Source organism: Solenopsis invicta, chromosome 1 (genome assembly GCF_016802725.1).
Source record: "Solenopsis invicta isolate M01_SB chromosome 1, UNIL_Sinv_3.0, whole genome shotgun sequence".
Taxonomy (NCBI): domain Eukaryota; kingdom Metazoa; phylum Arthropoda; class Insecta; order Hymenoptera; family Formicidae; genus Solenopsis; species Solenopsis invicta.
This window is the reverse complement of record NC_052664.1, coordinates 22,833,810-22,854,481: the sequence shown is the minus strand read 5'-3', so window position 1 is coordinate 22,854,481 and position 20,672 is coordinate 22,833,810. Positions and strand designations below refer to the sequence as shown.

General features: G+C 40.2%; 2 protein-coding genes across 3 annotated transcripts in view; one reads left to right on the top strand and one right to left on the bottom strand.

Annotated features, from left to right (window-relative positions):
• LOC105203727 (zinc finger MIZ domain-containing protein 1) overlaps positions 1–5,648 on the bottom strand; it is a 38,837-nt gene extending 33,189 nt beyond the window's left edge. The window contains exon 1 of one of the 2 annotated variants that reach the window (XM_011172604.3): positions 5,159–5,648. The gene's annotated coding sequence lies outside the window, so the exon portion shown is untranslated. The remainder of the gene's footprint in view (positions 1–5,158) is intronic. The other variant, XM_039457161.1, reaches the window with a different exon arrangement.
• Positions 1–20,672, top strand: part of LOC105203752 (peroxidase) — a 192,020-nt gene that overhangs the window by 34,042 nt on the left and 137,306 nt on the right. The window lies entirely within an intron of this gene.

Genomic DNA, 20,672 nt, shown 5'->3' with positions numbered 1-20,672 from the left:
TCTTCAAAGCGAGAACGATTGTCGGCCGCTATACTAGCTCGTACATTCGTCGATCGTACTCGTCATGCGAACGCATAGGTGCTCGTGTTCCGATAAGTATCTCACGACTGTATCGAAATCTTTTCTTTTTTTTCAGCGATACAGCAGTTAAAAAAAATCAGCGAGCAAAGTCGAAGATCTATTATTTCATTGAGTTCCGTACAAATGTTAATTTTGGTGTCAAATGAAAACGCTTTGCAAGCAAGAGATCACAATCGCGCCACCAATATATACGCGGTTTTTCAATTATCTCGCTCGTGTCTCGCATTACCACTGCACTTGGAAAACGATTTATCATTCTTACGCGCTTTCTCTTTTTTTTGTGCGAGATATATTAAAAAGCTATTCATCAACACCTCTCTTAACTACGCTTCTCGAAAACAATATTTCGAGAAGATTTGTGGCGTTAATTAATCTTTATGTATAAGGTACCTTACGTATAGAGGTACCTGCTGCTGCCTATATTGACGGCGCTACTGCAAACGATCATAAATACTGAAATTTACGATCGTTGGAAAATGGTTGCGCGAGTACTTTGGGAAATTATCGTGGAAATTTATCCGCGCGATAGCATGGTGAGTCGGCACAAGACTCTGTCAGTCACACAGAGAGACGATTAGATAGCCGAGCTACGGAGAATACTGCGTATTTAATTTTGCCGAGATTATCGCCCGGTCTCGGCGCACGAATGCCCGTCCGATACACTTTGCGATACTAAAACCGGCATAGATACTTTATGAGACGAGTATCAATAAATTACGCTACTCCGTACATTAAAATCACGGTTACCACTCTCCACTGAGGGGCTCTCTGTAAATAATTTAAATCCGGTTCTGATATACAGGTTCAATCTGCTTGTATGGGTTTCCTTCGTACGGTGTGACAAATCGAACTGTCACTTCGAAGGCGACAAATTTCGAAAATAATTATTTTGCTCTTTGACTTCATTCCGACTTAACTCGTTAAGTGCTGGCGTGACTTTTTACGCAAATGCTTTTTTTTTTTTTTTTTTTGTAATTGTACAAAGTGCGGGATGTTTTAAGCTTAAATAAAATAATTTTCAAATCTTGAGAATTAAGAGAAAATCAATGATATTTTTTATAAAGTAAAACTATATCTTTTATAAAAATCAGTTTGATCCTCACGCGCGTGCTTACCAGTTAATCTACAAAATTGTCCATCATTACTATTCGCAACAAATAGCGCTCCATTTCGGAATTAGTTTGTAGGCACATTCGCCGTGCGTGTAATGAGGTATTTAGGAAATAATAATGCTCTGTTTTAAAATGCCCATCTCCATTTCACGAGCCGAGTTTTCGCCCACGCTCGCACTGTTTCGACCGATAGTAGACATTGGTGACAATGTCGCGATGATTATTATCGCTGAAAGAGATATGGTACCTTTTCCTTCGACAAGGTCAAATCCAAGTCACGCGATCGTCTGATAAATTCGCAAACGAAATATGCGTGCGCGATAGAGAAGACAAGAAAGAGAAAGAGAGAAACTGAAAAGATTATAAATAACAATGTTATTCTCGTCGCGGCAAGATATATTCGTTCGGTAGCAAATCAACAGTACATTCTTCTTCCTGGTAGCTAAAACAACTCGTTTACTATGAAATGCGCACTAAATTCAAGTGTGTACTGTTATACATGGATTTGGAGTGTGGATACATTGATTATATTAAAATTTTCTTTTGGTGACAGAAATATGCAAGATTAAAATTTGTTTTTGAGACAACAGAGTAACACGGAGTCATTGACATCGCTCTGCGTGTGCATAAGCTCAGAATAAATGGCAAAATTGTCCGAAAACATTAAATTAGCCATGATAAAGCGACGTAAAGCGGTTAAAGATCTTAATTATTCGCTCGCTGAGCAATATTCGACGTATTCTTATTTCGTTCGTATCAGCGAAATAAGAATAAGTCGAATATTGCTCAGCGAGCGAATAATTAAGGTCGCACGTCGAGAGATTACGAAGCGGCGTTCGAGTAACACGCTTATCGATAAAAGCCTACGTGCCGCACGAGGATACGAGGCTCGGCAAACAAAAACGCGCGCGCACACGCACGCACATACGCGTCACGGCTTTTGTTTTCGAAAAGCTGAAAAGATCGCGGACAATCGCGAGGGCTATGAATCCCATCGTTCGCTCGCATAATTTATGTTCCAATATTTGCGGTTAAATGCAAGCTGCATAATTACAGCGCCTGTTCTATTCGATCGCGAGGCTTCGTACGCACTGCGCTTATATCGGAAATGATCGCTCTTGAATGAAATCATATCAATACATATCTAATATACGCTCTACAATTATTTCTAATACATAAAGCGTTCCGTGTAACGATCCGCACGATTTTTAAGACGCTTGCGATAACGTAAAACAAAAGATGAATATTTATTTATTTCATGCAGGTTACAACTTGCGATAAAAAAAATTGAATTTTTTTAAATAAAAAAGCGAGGTCGCCTGTAATTTTTTAAATAGCACTATACACATATATATATATAATATATATACACACACATATATATATTTATTTTTTTATTAAAAAAAAATATATATTTTTTTTTTCTATAATATTGAATGGAATCTTTAAAACGAATTTAATGCATTGTCGGGAGTATCACGTTTGTAAACAAATTTTATTAATTTTATTGATATTTAATATCAAATTTGCATTTTTTTGAATTTTGTTAAAAATAAGTAATTTGTCAAAAAGAGCAAAAGTTTGTGTTGCAGAAGGGAGCAAGCAATTTGAACGTTTGCTTATATAAGTTATAGTTTTTCTTTATTGATGGATGTTCTTGACAGGCATTATATGTTTATGTGTATCAATAAAATCAATAAAATACCAATAAAAGTGACATTCTCGATATACGTTGAAGACTTAAAGACCTCTAACGTCTTAGAGACCTTTACAATATTATAAAAAAAATTGATGCTATTAAAAAAAAACAGATAATCTTGATATTTAAGATTTTTCAACTTTTTTTATCGCAAGTCGTAGCCTGCATGAAATAAATGAATAATCCCCTTTCGACATTTTTTTCTCAACTATCGCAACCATCTCAAAAATCATGCATTTTCTGTACAGTTCATTATTTTACAAATAAATTTACATGCACGAAATATGAATTATTGACTGTAAATGGATAGTGAAACGATTATTTCCGAAATATGGTGCCTTCATGCAGACATTTATAGGTCCACTATTCAGGAACGTTTGACCCGTAAAGATTGCAAATACTACATTTAAACAAGTTCCCGTTGGAAAAAGTGCCGTATACCAAACAATACTATCAACGGCTATAAAAAATGAAACTGCAAACGAGGCGGCAATCACGAGGAATATTGAAATAGTATCCGGGGTCCCTGTTCGAATTCAATTACTACTACTATCACGCGTGACCTTTGCTGCTCGATGTCATCTTTAAAATGCGTCTTCCTGTGCGTAGTAGCGCGCTCCATTTTATATTCAGCCACTCCAGTTCCGAGAAGCAGGCAATGCGACGAAAGACTACAGGTGGCATTTAGGAGGGAATTTGCGAGGAGGCGCGATCTCTTAAAAGCGAGCGATCCGAGCAATCGATGGAATGAGAGAGCTCGCGGGAGTCCCGGTGACACGAAAGGTGTTAATAGTACGTAGTAGCGTCTCGTAGCGCGAACGTTATGACCTACAGAGAACAGTCCGACGAAGATTACAGGGGACATGACTTTCCGCTTCTCGTCGTTGTCGTCGTCGTCGTCATCGTCGTCGTCGTCGTCGTCGTCGGCGGTCCGCGCACGCGTCCGTCCGCGGACGGATGATCGCCTCTAAATACCTCCTTCTCCTCCCGCACCTCCTCCCACTCGTATATCACTACTCGTTCCGCGCCGCGTCCGTCTCCAGCGTGTCTTTTGCTCGCTCTAATCGGGGGCCACCGAGCGCCAGCACGAGCGGAGCGAGCGGGACAGACGACACGTCTTTAAGAACAATCGCTCGTTGTGAAAGCGCCTCGCCGCCGCGCCGGTCGGAATATTCAACACTGCGATGCAATAAACGAATGAGCAACGGTACGAGAAATAGAGAGAGATAGAAAGAAAGAGGGAGAGAGAGAGAGAGAGATCGCGGGCGTTTTCCAACCGATCGATATATCCGAGATCGGCGCCAAGAGAGCCGCGTCGATCGACGCGGGATTCCTCGCCCTTCGTGAGGAAAGGACTCCGCGGTGAGCACAACGATAAATAATTAACGACTACCGCACCACCGCTACTATTGGCTACCGCTCCACCGTACCGCTGTGGTAATAGTGTACTACTACCACGTTTCGCAGGAAACTGCAGGACTCGAGAAACGCAGTGTTTAACGTAACATACGTTTTCTCTCTTTCTATCTCTCTCTCTCTCTCTCTCTCTCTCTCTCTCTCTCTCTCTCTCTCTGTGCATACAACGGCGGAGATCTCCGAACTCTGGAAGGAAAAAACGCTCTCTCGCGAAATACGCGAAATACGTGGAAAGATTTCACTCGCAGAATTTAATTTTGCACGAATAACAGTCGACGATAAAAACGGCGGAAACGTCGACGAAGCGGCGACGTGCGCTCCGTTTGAAAATGACGATTCGAGAGGTCTTCGATTCTCGATTCATAATTCTCGATTAAGCCGAGAGCGAGACTCGAGACAGTCGCGTTCGCGTTTGAATGAACGACATTCCCACGTATTTCTCCGTACAAGAACGAGTTGCAGTTGCATTCCGCACGAATGGGATTCTCCGCGTAACTCACACTACTTATCGCAAATCAACTTTGTAAAGAAAAAAACTCACACATACACAGCATAAACTTGATTTCACTCGGTAAGTTTGGAAAGTTTCGAGAGAGGTTTCGAGCGTGAGGAGTCGCGTTAAAGTCGCAGTTGTCATGAATGAACACTCGCGAGACGTAATCTCCAAAGATCGAGACGCGATGCCGAGACTGTCAGGTAACAGACGTGAATCTCATCGTCCGCGCGGCAGTTCAGGAGAGGGAACGACTCGCGTCGTCGATGCGTAAACGCGGAGAAGAGGCGCGCAAATTCGAAGTCGGCGCAACGTTCGTTTATAAAAGTTAAGAAAGTGCTGGCAGGAGAAACTCACCTCTGCGACGACTGCAATATCGCATTATCCTTGATTAGAGGCGACCGCGAAGGAATCTCCTCCGCGACGACGAGGCGTAATCCAAGAATGATCGGTCGCTCGCATACATACGCGTTCCGCGCAAATATGTATGTACACGTGCGTAAGTGCGCGACGCATATATATGTATGTATAGATATATATGCGTTCTGTGCGCAGGTAGAAGTACACTAGATCACACAGAGCACACTGTTTTCCCTCGCGCGACGTAAACTACGAGCGGTGGCGACCACCACGATGCTGCTGTTCGCTCCGCTAATCGTCATCGTCCAACGGCGGGACGACGAACACTACTGTCACTGCGACGCTCGACACTGCGACGCCGGCCGTTCATCACCTCGTCATAGGCACATTACGATGCGACAAAGACGACGCGACGACGACGACGACTACGACGACTACGACGACGACGACGACGACGACGACGACGACGACGACGACGACGACGACGACGACGACGACGACGACGACGACAACGACGACGACACCCCGAGTAGTCGTCACGTGAGTCACTGCGAGAGAGAAAGCACACAGGTAGCACGACGACCACGCTCCGCACGAGCCACGAGCCAACTGAAGGCGATAACCGGTCGGCGGAGTGTTCCACGCGCGTGCGACTCGAATGCGATGCGCCGCTCTCCTCCCTCTCTTCCGTCCGCTCGTCCGCCTGCTTGCCTGCCTGCCTGCCTGCCTGTTCGTCCGTCCGTCCACCCACCCTATTACCCTCTTCTCCCTTTCGTGCGCGTCGAGAGAGAGAGAAGGGGTAAGACTTCTCCGCTCCGCGCGATATACCGGCCGTCGTCGAGTCCTTGTGGCGGCGCAGCTACTACTACTACTACTACTACTACTACTAGTACTACTACTACGGACGACGACGACGACGACGTCGTCGTTATCGCGACGATCGCGACGACGCTCTTCCGCCGGCGGCGCGTGGTTTACGCGCCTCGCACCATAGGTTCCCGTTCACTTATTCGAACGCGTCTCCTCGGTTGGATCACCGGCGCTCACCGGAAGAGATATTCAAAGCGAGAAACACACAACGGCCGCATGCCAGTTGCCGGCGCTCTTCGGCCTCCCTCTTCCGCCTTCTCTTTCCCTCCCCCGCTACTATTGCTGCTTGATGCTGCTGCTGCTGCTTCTTCGTCTCCCCCTCCTTCTCTTCCTCGATCGCTACCGCCACCGCCGCGCGCGCTCGTTTCACCTCTTTCTTTCTCTCGCGCGCGTGCGAGATTCCCGTCCGCGGAAACTTTATTTATATCCACCGGCCGCGGCGGTCGCGCGCCTCAGTCTGTCACGACGCGTAGCGTCGGCGCGGCCGCTGCGCGTCTGCTATTGCTGCTGCTGCTACTACTACTACTACTACTACTGCTATTACTACGAGGGATGGCGTGCATCTGGTCGTCGCGGCGGCGGCATGCACGTCTCCAAAATCGACGCTCGAAATCGCCTAGCTGTCTTTCCTCGGCTGATGAACGCGGAAGAGCGAGGAAGACGAATGAGAAATCGCAGGGAAAAGAAAAAGAAAACAAAAAGAAAGATACAGAAGAGAGCGAAGGAGAGGGAGAGAGAGAGAGAGAGTGAGCGAGGAGCGTCCTCCTCGGTATTCGCGGACGGCTGATTCCGACTACTCGGCTGACTGACTACTCCGCGCCGGGTAGTAGCATTGGCCCCGCGCTAAACGGTTGAAAGTAATACTGTCTAGTGAGAGGCTGCTGGGACCCCGACGGCATCGTTCTCACTCGCTCCCTTCGAGACCACGTTCTCGGTCTCTCTTCTCTCTCTCTCTCTCTCTCTTGCTCGCTCGCTCACTCCCTTCCATCTCCGTCGCGCGCGCCATTCGGCGTGTGTCCTTGTTCCGCGTCGCTCGCCGTCACGATCGCGTCTCGTACATACACCAATGCACGTATACACCGATTTCTCTCCTGTTGGGTGGGTGAACTCCTTGTCGAAGACAGCGGTAGAGTGGAGACGGTATGAGCACCGTCGTGTAGCGACGGTGCTCCATCGGTGTAGTAGTGGGAGAAGTTTAACGCACGCGCGCGCGCGCATACACATACACACACACGAAGTAGAGGTAAAGGGAGAACACACGACGACGCGCTCAGCCGCCATCTGGTGGAAGGGAAGCGCGATGAGCGGGGAAGAGCGGGGAGGGGGAGAGTTATGGCTGTTCCGAACGAGGGGAAGGAGCGATAGAGCGCGACGCGCGCTAAGGGTGGCTGAGCGCCGGCGAGAACGAGATGGAGCGGGACGCGCGCAAGGGTTGGATAGGACGAGGGGTCGCTCTCCTCCGTGTGCGACCGAGGGGTGTCGCTGGTGGGGACAACATGTATGCGTGCGCGTACGTGTGCACTCCGCAATGTGTGTGACCCGAGCTCTAGTTCCCCTCCATTCAATCCACGGCCACAATATCGGTTATAGCGAGCCACTGTTGCCAGATTGCGCGCCTCGACGACGGCGACGGTGACGGCGGCGGCGGCGGCAGTGGCGGCGGCATCAGCGATGGTGATGTAGTGGTGACGATGGTGGTGGTAGTAGTGGTGGTGGTGGTGGTGATGGTGCCGTGTGGGTGGAGCCACAATGATAGAGGGAAAGGTCCCCCCTCCCTCTCTCTTCACCTCGTCCCACCGTTCACCGTCCTCTCTCTCATCCACCGCGTCGTCGCCGCGCCGCCGCTCTGTTGTCCTCCTCTCTCTCGGCCTCGTGCTAGCTGCCTCGATCCGAGATACCGGCGCGCGGTGCGGGGCGCGGCGTCCGTCGCCCTCTCTGTCGCGCGTCCTCCTCCGCCATCCGTCCTTCCTTATTCGTCGCCCGCGCTCTTTCTCTTGCGTCTCTCACGGCGTTCGTCCTCCGTCTTCCGTTGTGTCGGCTGCTCCCTGCGGCCTGTGTTGTCGCTACCGGGACACGGATCCCTACCCGAAACCCCGGCCGCGTGCAGCGCGTTTCTACGTGTGCCGGCGAGAACTTATGCACCGACAGGTATGCGCGGCCTGTGTCGATACGTCTCCCGATGACACGCCGCCCGTACGGCATGTAGATGCGGGTTCGTCGTCTCGAGTAGGACAGGCTCCTCGCGCGTAGACGACACCGAGACGAGCGGGTGCATTCTCGATAATCTGCCTTCAGCTACCGAACCATAGTAATGCACCCTTTAGCAACACTTCACAGAAGATTCTTTTATAATTGTTCAATTGATTATTTTACAACTTTTGCATTATTTTGTGTGCGTGATTACCTCCTTATTTTATATTTACATCAGAAATATATTTTATATATATAAACAAAAAAAATGTAGAACAGCTTTCTAAGATATCCCGCTGTTTCTAACGATATGGAAACATGTGTAAAGAATGTGTCAAAGAAATGTAAGGAATGCGTAAAAAGAGTTATTTGATTCGAAGAGATAAATTTTCAAGTTATTAAAATTGTCAAAATTATTTTTATTCCAATATCGTAAATGAAACGATCTTACTGTACATCGATCTTTCTTGCACATGACGACACTGTATAATAGCTTTGACCTTGCGACGATAAAATTTCTTCATTACACATTTTTCTAGATCTCGGATAATTGAGTTAAATGAAAATCTCTAGATGCAATAATACTCGATGCACAAAAATTTGGCAAAAGGTATCGAAATACGTAAGGATGCTTGTATATAATTGTTCAATTGCAAAATCATTAATTTTAACTGGTATATTGGCACCGCTCGCGATAGACCCGCGAGGCATTTCCTGAAGCAGCCAAAACCGCGGGCAAGACAAATAGGTATTCCAGATTTATACTGTCTGACGTATAGTGAGAAAAATGTACCGCATGTACGGGCGCGCACGCACGTTCCGTTAATATATTCCCATCCTCTCTTTCTCCCTATCTCTCTCTCTCTCTCTCTCTCTCTCTCTCTCTCTCTCTCTCTCCCTCCGTCTCTTTCTCTTAGCCGGTCCAGCAGACGTAGATCGAGAACGTCGAAACGGGATTTCACGTTTAGGCTGCGCATGTTCCGCGCGTGCGAGAATATTAAGCGAGGACGCTTGATTACGCTCATAAGAAATGCTCGCAAAGCCAGTAAAATGAAATTGAAAAGAATTTTGTCTGCAATTATTATTCGATAATCTCTTTAAGTTTTTGTTCGACAGTTCTTAGTCTTTAAACGTGAAAGAGGAGACAACTCGAAATTACTTTCATTTCGTTTACATATAAAAAATCGTTAGGATCGAATAGAAAATCTCGATAATTCCTATATTATCCAATGTCATCTAATAAAAGATTGGTAGATATTTCTAACTATACATATGCCGGAATAGAGAAATAATTATTTTTATATTTGAAAGCACGCGCGTGTATATATTAAGAAAAGTCACTGCAATCGTATTCTAATTGTAAGATCTTGAAGTTTTTGGGATTTATAAGAATTGTAATTGAGTAAAAAAAAGTTCAAGGTCAAACGAAAGCTCAAGACGTTCCGTCCCTACGCGTAACAAAAAGAGTCTGACAATACTGGTTACGTTCGAGCCGCCTGCCAATGAATACGAGGCACTGCTCGAAGACCTCGTTACATGTTACGGATGTTTAGAATGGTAGGTATGCGTGTGCGAGAGTATACGTTTCAGACAATCACGTCCATCTCTCGGATGCGAACGTCTCTTCCAGTCTCGGCAGTCTCGCAAGAGCGCGACGTTGCCTCGTCGTCGATTACAATACGTATCTATTTTATTCGATTTATAAAATTAACCATGATGAGAGAAAGAGACGGAAAAAGATATTTTGAGCGCAAATCACCAGTAAACTACCGATGATTTGAAATAAAAATGATCACTTCAAAAAAGTATCGATATTTTCAGCGCATAATCGATTGTTCAATGAATCTCGATGGGCATTATTGAAAAATACTGATGTTCACGTAAATATATTTATATTAACATCATTTCCTTGATTTAAAAAAATATTTCCCAAGTTTAAAAATAAATTATTTTATACTAGTTAATATTTATTTAACATCAAGAAAATGATATTAAAATAAATATATTTACTTAAGCATAAAAAACTTTTCTATGATTGTTAAGGCTGTTAAATTAATTGTGTTTTCGAGAAAATGTGTTAAGGATAACAATTGAAACCAATATGCTACTGCTGTCCCAGCACATTAAGCTATTTAGTTTGCAATATTTACATGAGTAGAACTCGCACTTTCATTCATGTGAGCGGAAAATCTTTGGATTATATCCGTTGAAATAAGATTTTCTGGATTAGCTATTCGGATTGACCGAGAAACTAACACTGTCCTTTACGCAGCCCCTGTTCGTCGAAGCGCTCATTCGGAGGCCAGAAATTTTCCATTACAAGCAAACACAGCCCCTGCGACACGAAGCACCACGCTCGAGAGAGAAAGGGTCCTCATCTTTACCATCCACTTCTCCGTCCTACGCCTAAAATCCATGCCTGCGAGTCATTATCTCCTTTCTTTCTCTTTTACGCCGTTACAAAACGTTCGACCCTTCGCATCTTTCGTTTACACTCCTCTACCTGTTTACGAGAGAGGAAGATAAAAAGAGAGAGAAATATAAGAAATGTAAGGTCTTTCTCGTTCTTTGGTCAGACGCACGCGCGAGGTCTCGCAAGAGCAACGAGGTGACCAGTGGCGTAACCACGGGATATTGACAGATGTCAATATTGATAGGTTGACCCTTTTATTACATTATTACTTGCGGCTATGTATCTAATACGGCTCAAGTTCTCGTCGAGCTATCTTTTTTTTTTTTTTTTACAAGATTATCACGTCCTCGTACACACGGCGCAACAAGACTTTTCCATGATATATACACTTTAAGTGCATACAGTCGTACAGTCCATACAATCGAATTAAGAATTTGCGAAAAGTTTTAATGAATCGAAAATATCACGTTGCTCTACAGCAGAGCAAATTCTTAATTCGATTGTACGGACTGTACGACGGTAAATCACGTCAAATCTATCGAGCGCGGATGACAAACGACCTAAGTATTTCGAGAATCTGCCGGCAAATTCAAAGTTTTCGCTGATACAAAAACAACCGTGTAATAAAGATTCCAGAAGTCTCATGATAGAAAAGTAGACAGATTCTTTCAGAAAAAACCATTTGACTCAATGGTTCCGATTCCTCTTCTTACCTGGAGTTTTCCTTTGGGGGTAGTCTCCTTCGAAAAGGAGAATTCGGTGTCCAGGAATTTTTTTTACAAAAAGACATACAAATCAATATCAAACTTTACATACTTTTTTTACTGCTATTTTAATAATATTTTAATATTTTTTGAACTTAAATGCTATTTTCTCGCATGTTATACACTGATCGCTGATAACTTGCGAAAAAAAAACGGATAGAGATGGCAAACTTCGTCATATCATCAAACATCGATAAAACACTTGGGGAATGTATTTTAAAGATTTGAAATATTAAGTATGTTGAATAAGGAAGTTGATTCATTTGAGAGATCCTTTCAAAGGAGAATATCCCCTTAAAAACGTCTATTTCTTTGTTGAAATTATGATCAATAACATGCACACATTCCGATATTTTATCGGCACGTTCAAAGCTTGACAAAAGGCTATTTTTGGTGTGAATCAGGTATAACACTCAAAGTATATGTTTTTGCGTATTTGGACTTAGCGACAGAGGCGTGGCTAACCACTTAGTGAAAAGAAAAGACTAGAATAGAAGAAAGAGAAGGAGATACAGAAATAAGCTTCCTACCAAAAACAGCCTTGGTACATGTACTTAATAATTGTCACAAATCGCTTAAAATAACTAACCGTACACAATGGAGATTCCGGAAGGAATAGATTCTAAAAAAAGTAGAAAGGTCTTTCAGGAAAAAGTCTTGACTTAACTGTTCCGAGATTTTTCTTTCTGAATATCTTAAGCAGATACATCTATTGTGTCCGTTTTCACGAAGTTTCGGAATTTTGCCTCACCGATGATGCAATAAATATCATTCGTGACATTTAGGCGTAAAGTTGTATTGGACATGGGTCAAGGTTATACGCATCGGAGGATCGATACAATAATTGAAGAGTTATGCGCATCAAGAGACCAGATGTTTGCAAATTGAAATATACAGTTCTTACCGCTGTAATGATAATTCCTCAGTCGTGCGTGTTCAACCGATCGTTTGATGCATATGAAATTACAGGACCCGGAGATGCGGTTAATCAGAATTTCTTTGATCGCACAGAACGCAGGCCGAGAAGTCTTAATGCTTCCTTCAAGAATTACAATTGCACGCTTCAGGAAACAGAAACTCGATAAACTAATGAAAATTGACGTATTTGTAATAATATATGCAATTATCCTGAAAATACGGTTATTCCTAACACGTTTGATTAAAAATTATTGCACTCTTAACTGCAAAAATGACACCGTGGTCGTGGAAGTGCAGCAATTATGCGATATAACCATTCGACCAAACTGCAATTAATTACAGGCGAGATAAACGTTAAGGAAAAAACGCGTCAGCAGCTTACCTGCTTGCACGTGAATTTGCTTTATCGAATTTAAAATAAGATTTATGAAGAATCGCAAGTAAACTGTTTGATGAAACTTTGTAAGCTTTGCTTTCATCGTACAAAATAAAAAAAAATTGTTTTGTTAAACATTTTAAACAGAGGTTGAAAAATCGCGAATATTTTGAAATCTCTTCCTCGCTTCTATTATGAACTGAGCTGAAAATGTCACGAGTAATATAACAAATACAGCGGTGCAGCATCTTTTCCTACTAACATAAACGCGACCCGCGATTGTCCGACCAGCTGACATAAACCTTCTAATACGTTAATCGTCTAGGTCTATCGAGATTGCAGATAGTTTCATCACCGTGCGCTATTGCTTATGGCGCGCAGCCTTAAATGGCTCTTCGCTGGCAGCAATTTGATACTCGAGGCTTGTTACACCGGTACATTTTCCTTAGTTTTCCTACGTCCATAAAAGAAACGCCGGTTTCTCCCGGAGACCATTTTTAGTTCGTAGTATACGCATATAAAGTAATGTCACTTTCGATCCTCGCGCGATATATAGCTCGAACTTAGAGGTGTCGAGAACACATATTTTCTGAATTCTTTCTCTATTTACAGTTCTTGCAAAGACAAGTAAAGAATTATCCATGACAAATAAAACTAGATTTTATAAACATATATTTCGTTTCAAGATTATTCCGCATAATTATTGTTATTTTAACGAAATCTTATTTTAGTAATGTTTTTATATTTATTAACCGAGAATATTAGCCACTTAGTTTTTTTTCGTAAGTGATTATCTGTTGTATGATTTATTTAAATTTGTTCGCATGGCTTAAAATTCCGTAAAAATTTTTGCACAAACGAGATAATATATGTTCGAGTGTAAGAGAGAGAGAGAGAGAGAAAGAGAAACAGCAAAATAGTGTAAAAAGTAACGCAAATAGACCTTGAAATTATTATTTGTATAAATTTATATTCTATATTTTTTGTAAAAAACGTAAGAAAAAATGAAAAAAATAGGTACGGATTCTTAATCAACAACAAAAACTATGGAATTTTATTTTCTCGCTATCGTGTAAAAACTGGTGATTATTTGCGAATTAATAATGTTAATAATAGTGTCAACTATTATTAACATTATAATGAATGAAAATGTGTTAAAGTGTGTACTAATTTTTAAATATTTTACCTAAAAGTCAAGAAATGTCCGCTAAACGACAAATACGTCGTAAAATTCTGTGGCATTCGAACGTCTTGGTTGTATCCAATAAAAACGTTTTGCAGTAATTATGTAAGCCATTGTCATTTGTTCGGTGAGACCTTATCACCTATCCACGTTCTAACTTTTTTTTTAACGAGATAAAACAATGCTATACACTTCAAGTTGAATGTAACTATATAACTTTAAAACTCAAGTGCGGTTTTTCATAGAAAAAAACATCGATTTTTCATTTTTACTTGCGATATTAATTTCTGAATTCTGACTTTAATTATGACTTTAGTTTTCATCGTGACTAAATTTTACCTAAAGAAATTTATATAAAGAAACTTTGTATTTTTCGTTCTCTGCGTAAATGCGATATAAAACTACATATTTAGAAATTATATAAATTTCTAATTTATCGGTATAAAGTTATAATTATCAAAGATTTTTTAATTTATTTTTTATTAAATCTATAAATTAATAATAACGCAAATCCTTCGCTCGAATACTTTCTTTCATTCTCTAAGTAAAATAAGAAGCAAATTAAAAAAAGGAAAAGAGATTTGCTTGCGTGATTTTCGTCGCTTGCACAGAATGTCCGGTTACAAAAGGCCAGAACCGCAAATGATAGCCGACAAACGTGCGCGTATTTTCCTATTGCACTCTGATAAGCGTACTCGCATAAACGTACCTGCAAACTCAATTTGCAACAAATGTTATCGCGGCTTTATAATGCTAATCGGTCGGCCGGCATGGATCACGTGACGCCGATTTGCGTAGGTACGCAACATGTACGCGAGTCGCTTTGCCGTTTCCCGATGTCGTTTCGATAGCGTACGTGCAACACATTCATAAAGATAACATTAAATACTATTATGTGATAATTACATAACGGCCAAGGTGACAGAAATACGGACGTCGCGACTTATGCGAGACTCTTTCATTATGCTTCATAAAATTTGTATGCTAAAACAAACGAAAACTTATGTTCTTTGCTTGACAAGATTATTTCTTTTTAACGTGTAATTTTCATTTTACAAATTTAGTTTTAAATCCACACAACTGTCAATTTTTTTATATGTAATAAAAAATGCATAAATATGGTACGTGTTCAGAAATTAACTGCCCGGATACCAGGATACGAAATTTTGATATAAATATTTTATGCTTCAAATCGTCAATTATTCTAATTTTTTTTATGGAAAACTCGATTGAAAGTGAAAACTGTTGTCAGTGACGCATTTCCATCAAAAATATGCTTTTGTTACGTAAAATAAACTCCTATCTTGGGTGTCTAAATAATTAATTTGGTGATTAGGTTATATGTAAGATTATCTTGTTTGCTTCGTTAATTATTCCGTTACAATTTTACCATCTTTTACACAGATGTTCACATTTAAGTGTAAACAGATAAAGATAGAGATAAAATGTAATAGAATCGGCGTTTGCAATTTTATCTTTGCTGCAATTTTATTTAAATACATCTTTCAATCCGATTTTGAATAACAGGCTAGTAACTGTTTAAATATAAGTTTGCTTTTCATGAAAAAATATCACAGGGTTTTTACATTCAATCGAATTGTCTCTAAAAAATTATAATATATAATGAATTTGTAGCATAAAATAAACTTTCGATATCCATACACTTAGTTTCGAAACTGTACATAAAATATATATGACGTTCATGTACGTACATTACGATTTATTCCATATTTTCTAATTAGTTGTAATTAATACATATTTGAATGCATCCCGTATATACAAGTATGTTGCGATATTTATATCTGCAATTGAAAAGAATTTTTAAAGAATATAGTTTATCTGAGAGAAGAGGAATAAAGGTTAAAGTCATTAAAATTACCTTCAACTGAAAATATGAAGAGCCCACCGTTTTACGATTGAGTTTAACTGTCGCATATAATTGGATACGTTTATATGGTGACGTACCGCGTATCGCAACGAATTGTTTTTTGCGTCTTCACTCAATCTCGCTTGACAATTTTATATGTCTTGTTGATTAGAAACGCGCGACTGACACATTACATAAATCTTAAAGGAAATAAACTGGCAAACGCACGCGTACGCGTTCACTGTTTCTTCGCAATTTTTTGTAAATAATAAATATATTTTAAAAGATATAAACAAATAATATAGAATACATTTTCACATTTTATACTTATTAGCTTGCTAAATGTCGTATTATTAAGGCTTTAAGTTAGTCATTACAAAACCACATGTAATCACATTGGGTCATGTCTATTTCAATAACAGGAACTGACGCTTATTTTCGTTTGTGGTTTAGATAAAATAGATAAGCATATTTTCATACGTGCCATTATTCAAGTAGCATTGAATGAATTAATATAAAGACTTGGGCTCACTTCTTCGCAACCTCTTTTCGAAGTATCAAAGTTTTCTATTAATGCGCAATTGTAGAAATTAATCAACAATTGATCGACAAAAGATTTGATTTTGCCCAATTATAATTAATTAATGAATTATTTATTTATATTAGTTATTGGAATATATATAATATAATAAAAAATATATATACAATACATTATATACATATATTACATAACATACATTTGTACGATACTTTCATAACGTTTTAAGTTTGACCTAACCCCTTTTAATTGAGTTATTTAATTTATATATCCACGTTTGCTGTATTTATTAACAAAAGTCAACACCGAGAATATTTAATAAACCCACGAAAGTGCAAATAAAATTTCAGAATGTATTAAACGCGCGACATTGGAAAAAAAGCTTGTTTTTTTCCGTTTTGGACGATTAATCCGAGCTGATTCCCTTGGATTATCGAGTACCGCGCACCGCAGCAGAAGTGTTCGCGGTTACCCGCGCCTTCCAACCTTCGAAGGACACGCACGCACGCGCATGCCGGTGCACGATGGGGATATGCACCTTCAGCGACGAGAGATAGCTACGTTTCCTCGGGGTGCGGTGGCGAAGGGTCGGACGCGCGTTGTCATTCGCGGTGTGGCCTGCCGCGGTTACGACGTGTCAGAGGTCAGTGTTGGACCCATAAAAGCGAACAGTTCGAACCGTCGTCGCCGTTCGCGCATCGTCCACGTGAACAGCGTGCTAGTATGCCATGCCAGCGATACAATTGATGTATGCTCAGATAGCACGTTCTAAGGATGTCTATGAACGTTCTATGAACATTCGAATATCCATAGAACATTCATAGACATCCATAGAATGTTCTGTGCTATCTGGATGGATACCTTAATATTTTTTTTGTACCTTAGTGCTACCAAGGATCAATGTTCGAATTTTCAAATTATCTTAAACTTTTTACAATAATAGTAGTTCTCATTTAGAGTCCATTAATATATATAACTCGAATTTGGCAATTTTGGACACTGGCTCTTTTAGCACCGAGGTACAAATTTAGTCTTTTCTGTATCGATATCTTTGACTTAATACGCTTTACCGATATCGTATTTTTTTTTTCTTGAAACAGTTGTCGATTATTGCTAGCAATAAACATTTTAATTTTATCTAATTGAAAGCACAACGGAAACACAGCTGTATTGTTTCATATTCTCGAGAGATTACACGGTCATTTTATCAATTATCATTTTATCAACATTAACACCTTAGTACACATCTTAGAGTCATTTGTGTTTTGCGTCATTTCTTTTCTTTGAACACCGGGATAAAAAAGGTTTTTAAAAAAAGTCCCCTCTCTAAAAAAGTTTAGACTATCTCGAGCAATAGGCTCGATATGTTGAAAACTCAGTTCATGCATATCCTTTATCAAGGACGTTTCGGAAATTCATTCCGAGACACAAATAACTCGGAACGTGTCACGAGTATAAAGTATTCTTTTTGCAACTAAGAAATTTTTTTGTTTTATTTCCAACTTATTTGTAGTGCAAGGATTTCACAAACTATTGAAAAAAGTTAAAGTTTAAGTAATAATATTTTAAGGTAAAATGCGAGAAACATTGCTATTTGAATTCAATATTTAGAAATTCAAAAGTGTTTCTTGTTAGATTAGTTTTCAGTTTTTGTGATGCTGTATTAATAAAAAAGAGTGCATTATTTAAAATGTAAATGCAACGTACCTTCAATTTATACATATTTATGCATAATGCTTGTCCAAAAACGTTGTTTTCAGATTATTCAATAACTCAATTTTTTAAACATTCGACGTTGGAACTATTTTTTTTTATAGTTTTCGTTTTTACAGTTTTGTTTTTATAGTTTGAAATGCCATCTTTAAGATATAAAAGTATTTTTATAAGTCACTTGTAGTAAGTCACAGAGTTGTAAATTTTTATATGAAAACGCATGCATTTTTCTGAACTTGTCGGCTATAATTACACGGAAAAAGAAAGATTAGTTGCAGCAGCAAGAATCTGTATGTGGTAACTTAATTTCAGTTGTATACAGTTAAAATTTATCATACCACACACAGACTTTTGCAACAGACTGCTGCAACTAACTGCAACTAATCTTTCTTTTCGTATAGTTATAAATTTATATATAAATTTTTGTTTTAATTAACAGCCATACAAATACTTTCTACAGATGTTAAAATATATGTAAGAGTCACTTAAAACTTTTTATATACTTGTAAAAGTGATGAAAATTAACGACGAACACGAACGACCCGTGGTATGCCATAAGAGGACCGGAAAACGAAGGTGTGCATTAAGTGTTAAGTGTGCTACTATAATTTTTCCTTTTCCACCTCTTCTCAAGACTTTAAAACGATGATGCCGATGTGAAGCATCGGTGTCTTTCATTTCCGTATAGCAACCTACGTGTTCTCAAAGACCACACAGGACGCGCAAGGTGATACTCGCCTCGCTATAAATTGTCCACCGTTGACAGCCGCGGCAATCACGGCGGTACGTTTTCGGAAGACTGGTTTCTTCGTGAGAAACACTGAATACGAACGAGCGATCGATGTTTGAGCAATCGAACCGCTAATTATTACTCGGGGCACGGGGAAAAACACAAAGTAGGAAACGCGATGGATTATGAAATATTGCCGATGCACGTGGGGCTACGCGTGGCGTTCTCGATCGTTGCCGATCATGATGTTAATTGAAAGGGATATTGAGAAATATCAGAGAATTGTTGTGCCAATGAGTATGGATACTTTCACCGATAAACGATAAAACGGGAAGAATTCCTTTATGTTCGCTAATCGATACCGATCTCTATGAAACGAGGATAACACCGACGATCTTTGATCGTTGACGTTCGCGTTGTCCGGAGTGCAATGCGCAATTAAGCCACGTTTGTGATTTCGGAAAACGATCGCGGCGAACGAGACCAATACGTGGGACCTTTAATGAAAATACCCAGCTAGCAGTCTCTTCCTCTCTTTCTTTCTCTCTCTCTCTCTCTCTCTCTCTCTCTCTCTCTCGATGTGTGTAGTCTGTCTGCATCAGATTGCTCTGCGTGCAACCAAATCGATAGTACCCCGCTAATGCAGATAATTTAGTGCTTAACACACTCTGATTACCATATGAGTAACGGGTGGCACATAGATAATAATGTCTGTGCCGGAGTGTTTGCACAATTGCGTGTGGCCATCCTGCTGTGTGGCATGCGCTCGCAGGTATGAAATCGCGAGCACTTATTCTACATCGCGCAATCACGCACCAATTTTACGTCACGCTATTTCGACCCTTCTTTCTTTCCAATAGCAATTTCGCGACACTATAAGAATTTTAAAAAATACTTGTTTCAGATAATTAATTAAATTTTGTTTGAAGCAGAAATTAATTATTCTAGTTGATAGCTTGCAATTGATTATCGGGCATCACACTGTTTCACAACTGCGTACAAAATAGGTTTATGTTTACGGAAAGTATTTAAAAGAAAGACTAATCTCTCGCCCTTTCGAAACATTCTCGACACACGTTTACAAACTGTCCCTGCAACTCAGCAGGCCACAGCAAGGCAAAGTCGTCGCAAGAGAGGGTGACAGGCGAAAGTGGTAGTGTCATTCGTGTGGAAACGATCATCGTAGTTAAATATAGATATTATTTATATTTAGTTTTAAATCTCTAAACACACAAATATGATGAGTAAATTGGGAAATCGGAAAATAATTTAAGACTGACAGAAAGATTGAAAATAATTTTGTTTAATTAACAAAAAGAAATTTTTATTGCATAAATTATTTTCAACGCTTGATAAATATTTGATTAAAAGAGAAGACTTATTTAGTATTATATTTTTTCGACTTCATACTTTTTCTATAAAACTTGTTATTTTTTGTTCTAGTAGATTTTGTTCGTACTTACGTTCTATTTTGTAATTTTTTTGAATTTTATATTTTCTCGAAAGTGAGAAACGTTCAGAGTATTTATTCTGAAAATAACATACAAATATGAAATGCGCGCGTGAAATCCTGAAATATAACATTTATTTTTCGTAATGTTAAGAAATAGACAAGAATGTCATCATTTTGTTTCATATTGTAGTAGCAAATAAAGAAATATCGAATGTTCGCTCTAAAAGAGAAGGACGAAAAAAGAAAGAGGGAAGTAGAGAGCCTACAAACTGCAAAGGGAAGGAAGGGTAAAGACCAAGGGAATATAAAAAGTGAGAATACTTCTCCGTAGCATGGAAAAGCGTTGGAAGAAAGGTGGGTAGCATGTTATTTTTCTGAGAAATGAGAAGTAAAATAGAGAGAAAGAACGCGGTTCGATCAGCGAGAAAAGAAGACGAACGCAACGAAGAGAAAGACGGGCAGGAAGTAAGAGATTATCGACTATATCGATTCTTGT